This window comes from Saccopteryx bilineata, chromosome 8 (genome assembly GCF_036850765.1).
Source record: "Saccopteryx bilineata isolate mSacBil1 chromosome 8, mSacBil1_pri_phased_curated, whole genome shotgun sequence".
Lineage (NCBI taxonomy): Eukaryota > Metazoa > Chordata > Mammalia > Chiroptera > Emballonuridae > Saccopteryx > Saccopteryx bilineata.
The window spans coordinates 22,009,763-22,018,171 of record NC_089497.1 but is presented as its reverse complement, the minus strand read 5'-3'; the positions used below and the strand labels follow the sequence as shown (position 1 = coordinate 22,018,171).

Here is an 8,409-nt window from a genome sequence, read left to right as displayed (position 1 = left end):
AGATAGTCAGCACCAGAAGAGTGAAGGCAAGATTTGATGCATTTTGAAGCTCCCTGCTTTCTCAACTTGCTGGTAATCTAAATAAAAAACACTTTTATACCACTCAGATCCATCTCTGTGATTGATTGGCAGCAAAGATCAACTCTAATTCTGGCTTGTTCCATAACAGGAGGATAAATTTCTCTTTGAGGAGAAAAGACGGAGAAGGTAGGTGAAAATCCTCAGGAAGTTAGACTGAAATTAGTTATTTTAAGTAACTAACATAAAAACTTCTCACTATTCTATTACTTATTCAAAAAATATTTGCTGAGCACCTACAGTATGCCCAACAGAGACTGATTCTGAAGCTGGTGATACAGGAATGAACAAGACAGACAGAAATGCGATGACACTAGTTAACAATACTATGTTGTACATTTAAAACTTGCTGAGAGAGTAGACTTGAAGCATTCTCACACACAGACACACATACAAATGTAATCATGTGAGGTGATAGATGTGTTAACTAACTTTTTGTGATAATCATTTCATAATATATAAAAATATTAAATCATAATATTGTACACTTTAAATATATACAATTTTCTCAATTATACCTCAATAAAAACTACAATAAGTAAACAAATTAGAATTGTGCCACCTTAAACTACGGTGTTATGTAACCTCGTAGTATTTCGCATATAAGAAGCAGCCAATGTTGTGCTATTGTTATGTAAGTATGAAATTAAAAAATAAACAAAGAAACAAAATTATATTGTTTTTCATAAATGCAACTATTTTTTATCTTTCTTTTATATGAAGCATGCTATATATTAATAACTTTTAAATAATGAGTTTTGGTAGGTTTCTTGAATCTTTTTTTATTAAAAATATGTTTTCTCACCACTACTAATAATATATAGATAAGGCCCTGGCCGGTTGGCTCAGTGGTAGAGCGTCGGCCTGGCGTGCAGGGGTCCTGGTTCGATTCCCGGCCAGGGCACACAGGAGAGGTGCCCATCTGCTTCTCCACCCCTCCCCCTCTCCTTCCTCTCTGTTTCTCTCTTCCCCTCCCGCAGCGAGGCTCCATTGGAGCAAAGATGGCCGGGCACTGGGGATGGCTCTTTGGCCTCTGCCCCAGGCGCTAGAGTGGCTCTTGTCGGGGCAGAGCGACGCCCCCTGGTGGGCGTGCCGGGTGGATCCCGGTCGGGCGCATGCAGGAGTCTGTCTGACTGTCTCTCCCTGTTTCCAGCTTCAGAAAAAAAAAAAAAAACCCAAAAAAATAAAAATAAAAAAATAAGGGACCCCCCAAAATAATAATAATATATAGATAGATTGACAACTTAAGAGCTTGAGGTCATAAGAAACTTGTGCCCAATAACAATCTCTTTATTTTTTACACTGTTAGGCTCTTCGAACATTCTTAATAAAGACTTGATGACAAAAAATTGTTTGAACAGATTGATTTGTTGTCTTGGTCTTATTTGTAACAAATAAAAAGGGAGTGATGAAACATTTGGTTAGCAATATACTGTCCATATCCATGGATGGCTTTAAAAATATCAGCTGGTGCTCTCTCCTCCAGCACATATACTAAAAGATTGGAACGATACAGAGATTAGCATGGCCCCTGCACAAAGATGAAGTGCAAATTTGTGAAACACTCCATATTTTATTTAAAAAGTATAACTATCAGATGTTGTATAGTCAATTTCTGCTACCTTAAACTGCTGATCACCATTCAGCCAATCATTTAATTAACAGACTTAATCGGTGAGAAACTTTAAGATAATTGCCACAATTACGTTTAAAAATATTAAAAAATAGAGAAGATAGTTTAAATTTTTTGACATCTATGAGATACTATTAATATCAGAAAACTAGGCAGAAGAAGCTACTGATGACCAAAATGGTGGTCATGAAAGAGGGTGGGGAAAGAAGTTCAAACCTAGGTTGAGCTTCAGGCCAGAATATTGGATAGAATTCTTTAGATTTCACATATAAGTGAAATAGTATGATATTTGTCTTTCCCTGTTTGACTTCTTTTGGTTTTTTTGTTGTTGTTTTGTTTTGGGTTTTTTATTTTTTTTGCTTATTTGTTTTAGCGAGAGAGAGAGATAAAGAGAGCCAAGGAGACAGGAAGGGAGAGAGATGAGAAGCATCAATCTTTTCTTGTGGCACCTTAGTTATTCATTGATTGCTTTCTCATATGTTTCTTGACTGGAGGGGGTGGGCTTCAACCCAGCCAGTGACTCCTTGCTCAAGCCAGTGACCAGCCAGCAACCTTGGGCTTCAAACCAGTGGCCTTTGGGCTGAAGACAGCAACAATGAGGTCATTTCCATGGTCTCATGCTCAAGCCAGTGACCCATACTCAAGCTGGTGAGCCAACACTCAAGCCAGAAGAGCCTGCTCTCAAGCCAGTGACCTCGGAGTTTTGAACCTGGATCCTCTGCATCCCAGGCCTACACTATATTCATTGTGCCACTGCCTGGTCAAGCCCTGTCTAATTTATTTTAATTAGCCTAATACCCTCTAGTTCTATTCATGCTGTCACAAATTTTAAGATTTCATTCTTTTTTATGGTCGAGTAATATTCAATTGTATACATGTACCACCACTTTTTTTTGTGTGTGTGTGTGACAGAAACAGAGAGAGGAGACAGATAGGAACAGACAGAAAGGGAGAGAAATGAGAAGCATCAATTCTTCATTGTGGCACCTTAGTTGTTCATTAATTGCTTTCTCATATGTGCCTTGATTGGGGGGTGGGGTGGCTATAGCAGACCGAGTGACCCCTTGCTAAAGCCAGTGGCCTTGGGCTCAAGCTGGTGAGCCTTGTTCAAACCAGATGAACCATGCTCAAGCTGATGCCTCATGCTTTTGAACCTGGGTCTTCTGTGTCCCAGTCTAACGCTCTGTCCACTGCATGACCACCTGGTCAGTCACCATCACTTTTTTATCCACTTGTCTATTGATGGAAACTTGTACTACTTCCATATCTCAGTTAATGTAAAAGCACTACAATGAAACAGATACAAAATAATATTGAATGTAAACTGTATTAAAAAGTAAAATTTTTTAATATTTTTTTAAAAAGAATAGAATTCTCAGAATTGGCTGCTACAGAAACCTAAACTTATTTAGTTAATATATTCTACAGTGAGGAGAAATAAATAAAATTTGCAAATAAAAGATGATGGAAATCAGATAGTGGAAAAACCAATATTTAGAAATAGGGAAAAAAAACAGAAAAAAATAAAACCTAAAATGGCAAATAATTATCAGAATATTTTTAAAGGGTAAAATAGCTTTGAATAAAATTAAATCAGTCAATGGGATAGAGAGTGATTGCAGGAATAAGTTTTTGTCAGCAAGAGAAGGCAAGGGATGTCTCTCTGATTTGGATAATATGAGCTGAAAGCTGAATGTGATCAAGCCTTTATGGAACGACTGGTGAAAGGAATGCTCCAAGAAGAGGTAATAACAAGTATAAAAATTCAAAATGAGAATAATTTTAGCCTGGAGGGTTAGGAAAAGGATAGAGTAGCCACTGCATGGTCAAAGGCAAGAAAAAAGCATGTTGTCTTGAATGAATATGGGTGCTCCGAGTGAGCCATGTCTGTGAAATAGAATTTTAAAAGAGATAGAGGAACTAAGAACTTGAATAAATGTAGAAGCATATCATTTGCTCTTGCTCACATATGCTTCTAAAAGCAATCTGTCCATAACAACCTTTACTCCTCTATTTACACTCATTTGCCTATATGACCTCATTTGGGTCCATAGTAAAATTTTTCTATATGCTGATGATTCCCAATTTCATGCCTTCTACTGGTGTAGGTCTCCCTTTCGTGTTGCAACAAGTTCAATATTTGTCCATTGGAAATACAGAAGTCTTGGTTTACCTTTTATTGTTATTATCTTTTTAGAATTTTGAATATGTCTTCCTATGTTGCCTGACCTCTGATATTTCTGATGCCCAGTTATAATTATCTTTTAGGAGTCATTTTCTCTTGCTGCCCTCAAGTCAAAGTTTTATCTTTGACTGTTGATATTTTAACTGTGATGTATATAGGTGTAACTTTTCCTAATTTTCAAATTAGGGATCATTAAGCCTCCTGTATATATAAGTTAATGTTTCTCCTCAATTTTCAAAACCATTCTATCATTTCAGGAAATATGTTTTTCTCTTATTTCCTCTTTCTCTTTTCTTTATGACTCCAATTAAAGATATCTTGGACCACATACTTTCCACTGGTCTCTGAAGCAGTTTTGTTTAATTTTTTTTAATCTCTTTTTAATTCTTCCCTTTGGGATGTATAATTTTTATTGAAGATCCTTCAAGTTAACTGATTCTTTCTTATGGCACCTCCAGTCTGATTTTGAACTCATCTTGAGGATTTTTATTTTCACTTGTTGTGATTTTCAGCTTTAGAATTTCCATTTAGTTATTTTTCAGTTATTTCTTTATTAAAAATTCCTATATGTTCACTTAGGATAACACATTTTCTATAATGTTTGACCATATTTTTTTAATTAATGGAATATTTATAATAGCTACTCTCAAGTTTGTGTTAATTTAACATCTTGACCCACTTGCAATCAGTTTGTATTGATGTACTTCTTTCTGCATAAGCTTCACAATTTTTAATTATTTTTATGGCTAGTAATTTATTATTGCAGATTTGTTGTGCTATATAATGCTTTAGTTAGCTCAGGTTGCCATAACAAAATAATATAGACTGAGTTGGTTAAACAACAGGAACTTATTTTCCAGTTCTCACCAGAGCTCAAAGTTTTGAACACTAGAAGTCCAAGGTCAAGTGTCTGGCTAATTCAATTTCTGATGAGTATTCTCTTCCTGGTTCACAAAAACAGCTGTCTTCTTCTTATGTCCACACATGACTTTCTTTGGTGTGTGTGCAGGAAAGTTGGCAGGGTTCTGGTGTCTCTTCTTAAAAGACCACTAATCTTACTGGATCATGGCCCAACATTTATGTCCTCAATTAAACTTAATTACTTTTTTAGAGGCTCCATTTCAAAATACTGCTATGGGGGACAGCATATTAATTTAGAGAATACACTAACATTTAGTCCATAGCAGATAATATGTATTTTGTATTGACCTTGAAATCTCTTTTTTCTTCTAGGGTTATTTATTGATCTTTGGTTCCAGTTAGCCACTAACTTGCCTACACTTAACCTGAAATTTGTCTCCACATGATGTAGAGAAGTTGATATCTTTGCCAAGTTTTCTTGGCTTCGCTTCCACTGCAGCTTTTTAAGTTTGCTTCCATGTTGGTTTCCTCTGTGCTTATTTAGTTTAGATATTTGTCAAGGAATATAACTGAACTGATGTTCAGATTTGGGGCTCACTTTTTGGGTTGTTTTCTCATCTCCAGGCCCTTCTACTGAATTTCTAGTTGCTTTTCCATCCATAATTCTTCCCTCTGACTCTTCAGTGTAGTAGGGCTTCTGTTTTCTGCCACTGTGGACTAGGAAATGCATTCAATTAAATGCATCACAAACTCCAATACTTAATTAGAAGCAATTCTGTCTTTCAAAGGCTGACTATCTCTAAGTTTTTCCTGCTTTTATACCAGAGTCCCTGGGATCCCCTGCATACATGCATACTTGACTGGTCTAATCAGCCAGGGATTTGGACAAAGTTTATATTCAAATTTTTGCATTTTAGCTCTTTTGCGGTGGTGCTGCTTCTAAAAATTTTCCTTAAGCATTAGTGAGTCAGCTGCCCTAAAATTGAGTCCTATAAGCTGATGTTCCGCAAAAAACAAGACGACTGTATTTTCTATCTAATGCAGTAGCAATCATTCAGTACTAATTCTTCTCAGATGTCTGCCTGCCTTTGGTCATTTTCCAGTATCTTCAAATTATTGTGTTTAATTTTTTTCCAGTTTCTGTAACTGTTTTCTGCAGAAAGAATTGCCTTAACTTGTCATGGCAACTATCATCAGTGATCCACTTAACACATAAACCAGATCATATCATGCTTTTACGTGCATGCGCACACATGCACGCACACGCACACACATATTGACCTTAAAATTCAAAAATTGCTTTTCTTTCAACTAGAGTAGAACACAAACTCAATATCTTACAAGACTCTGCATAATCTATCCTCTACCTAAATCTGGTCTTATTTCTTTCCTCTTTCCTCCTGTTCACTAAACTATAACTATACTATCTGTATCAGATCATCAATAAGTTGCCTAACAAATAGTTTGTCCCATTCTTCTCCTCTGAAAAGAATTATGATTTTTTTCTCTACATAGACTACATATCTCAAGGATGTGGGAGATATAGGTTTTCCTGCCTCCCCAGACACACCTAGAGGTAGACCTGATTCATTTAAAGGTAATGAGGCTTCCCCTCTCTGCTGATTCAGTATTGATTGTTCGGAAGATTTTGGTAGCATGAGAGAAATTGACAGTTTCTGAGAAAGTTTCTCCGCACTATTTGAAGAAACATTCAGAAACTAATTTTCCTGCCTTATGAACTTGAGTGAGGAAGTTTTGATAGCTACTGGCATCCATCCTAAAGTCACAAAATGACCTTATCTTCAAGGGGTATAGATCAAAGATTAATGCAAATATATTGGGGAGGAAAATGGAAAGAAAAAAAAACTCTGAGTTCTAGACAATATGATCTGTCAGAAAAGATAGTCTCATGTTTTCAGTCTTCATTTCCTTTCAACAGATTGAGAACGGATCTTGGACAAGGAACATTTTCCTGATTAAAAATAAAAAGTACTGCCTGACCTGTGGTGGCACAGCGGATAAAATGTCGACCTGGAATGCTGAGGTTGCTGGTTTAAAAACCCTGGGCTTGCCTGGTCAAGGCACATATGGGAGTTGATGCTTCTTGCTCCTCCCTTCTCTCTCTCTCTCTCTCTCTCTCTCTCTCTCTCTCTCTTCTCTAAAATAAATAAATAAATAAAGTCTTTAAAAAAGTAAAAAGTACTCACAGCTTATGCTGGGCTCATATCTTGTTTGAAAGTATTTTCCCCTATTTCAGACTCATATGTTCTTTTTCTTTCTTTCTTTCTTTCTTTCTTTCTTTTTTTTTTTTTTTTTTTTTTTTTTTGCTTATTTATGTGCATCACATGGAATCTAGTCAATTCTAGTGTTATCTGTACTCTCTGCAGAGAGGGGGCAGGTCCTTCTGCTGTAGCACAAGGGAGGTGTATACAGGCTAGTTACTTTACAACAGCTGCCAGAAGAGACACTGGTTATCGGGGACCAGTGCTTACTGCAGAAGCTGATCTTGCTCTGCTTCTTCTCTATGGCCAGACCTGTGTTTGACTACATTGTGTTTTCCTTGATGACTCCAGTACCAATATGAAGCGGGCAGAAATATTTGAACTTCTAATAAAATAGGCAACAGATGCCTGCTTGACAGGGTCAAACAACCTTGAATACTACTTGATCTTTGCATGTTCAGTTTTTTGAGCCAAAAAGTGTCCTAATTGTTTTAAACTACTGAAAAAACTCTTTCTTTCCTATAAAAGAAAATTTACTGGCCTTCCACAAAAATGTCAAGCTTGTTTCATTCAGGCCTTTTCGATTAATATTACTTCTACTTACCTCTTCCTCTGGATTTTAATTTGCTTGCTTGCCTCTTTATCATCACTAAGATCCCAATTCAGTATCACTCTTCAGACATTCTTTCCCCAAGTAGTCTCTTAATCACTATCTATCAACCTCACTATTTTATTTTGCCCTTTCAATTTATTAGCATTTGATTTTATATTTTTCATATATTTTAATCTACATGTCCCAGTAAATATGTCAACACTTTGAAGGCAAAAACTGTCTTGTTTATTACTGTATCCTCAGTACCTAGGTAGGATTTGACAGCTAGTAGACGCTCAACAAATGATTATTAACTAAAAAAAAAAAATAGCAGAAATGTGTCAGTTTAGCAGGAAACAGTTTAAATAAAACTCATTCTTTATTAGAATAGAAATATTCCAAATTTAAATTATAAACCTGTTTACTTTTAAGATAAAAATGTCAATAATATCATCTGAAGTCCATATTGTTTGGCTCACAGCTTTCTATTCCCTATAATTCCTTGGAGATTTGTACTCTCCAAAATATTTGTATATAAATTTTTACAACCAAACAGTCTCTAACACTTGAAGAAAGGGTATAAAGGTCATTTTTTCATCATCAAAATTCCTGGAAACAAATTGCTATTTACTTGGGAAAAGAGTCAAATTCTATCATTTTACAATTATTCAAAATACTTGCATTTTTATTAAATGCCATCCAAATGAGATTTATTTTCAACCAGCTTTTGCAAATTAGCAGAGAACAAAACAAATAATTTAGATTACCCCAAAGTTATTCATTGTTTTAATATTCAACAGCACTAGAAGAACTATTCCTGAGTGATGGGGAAAAAAAT

General features: G+C 35.7%; 1 non-coding gene across 1 annotated transcript; it reads left to right on the top strand.

The window, feature by feature from the left end:
• Window positions 1-1,548: 1,548 nt before the first annotated feature.
• LOC136312350 (U6 spliceosomal RNA) lies at window positions 1,549-1,654 on the top strand. Its single transcript, XR_010726947.1, has one exon. It is a non-coding gene; the product is annotated as a U6 spliceosomal RNA (small nuclear RNA).
• The last annotated feature ends 6,755 nt before the right edge of the window (window positions 1,655-8,409 follow it).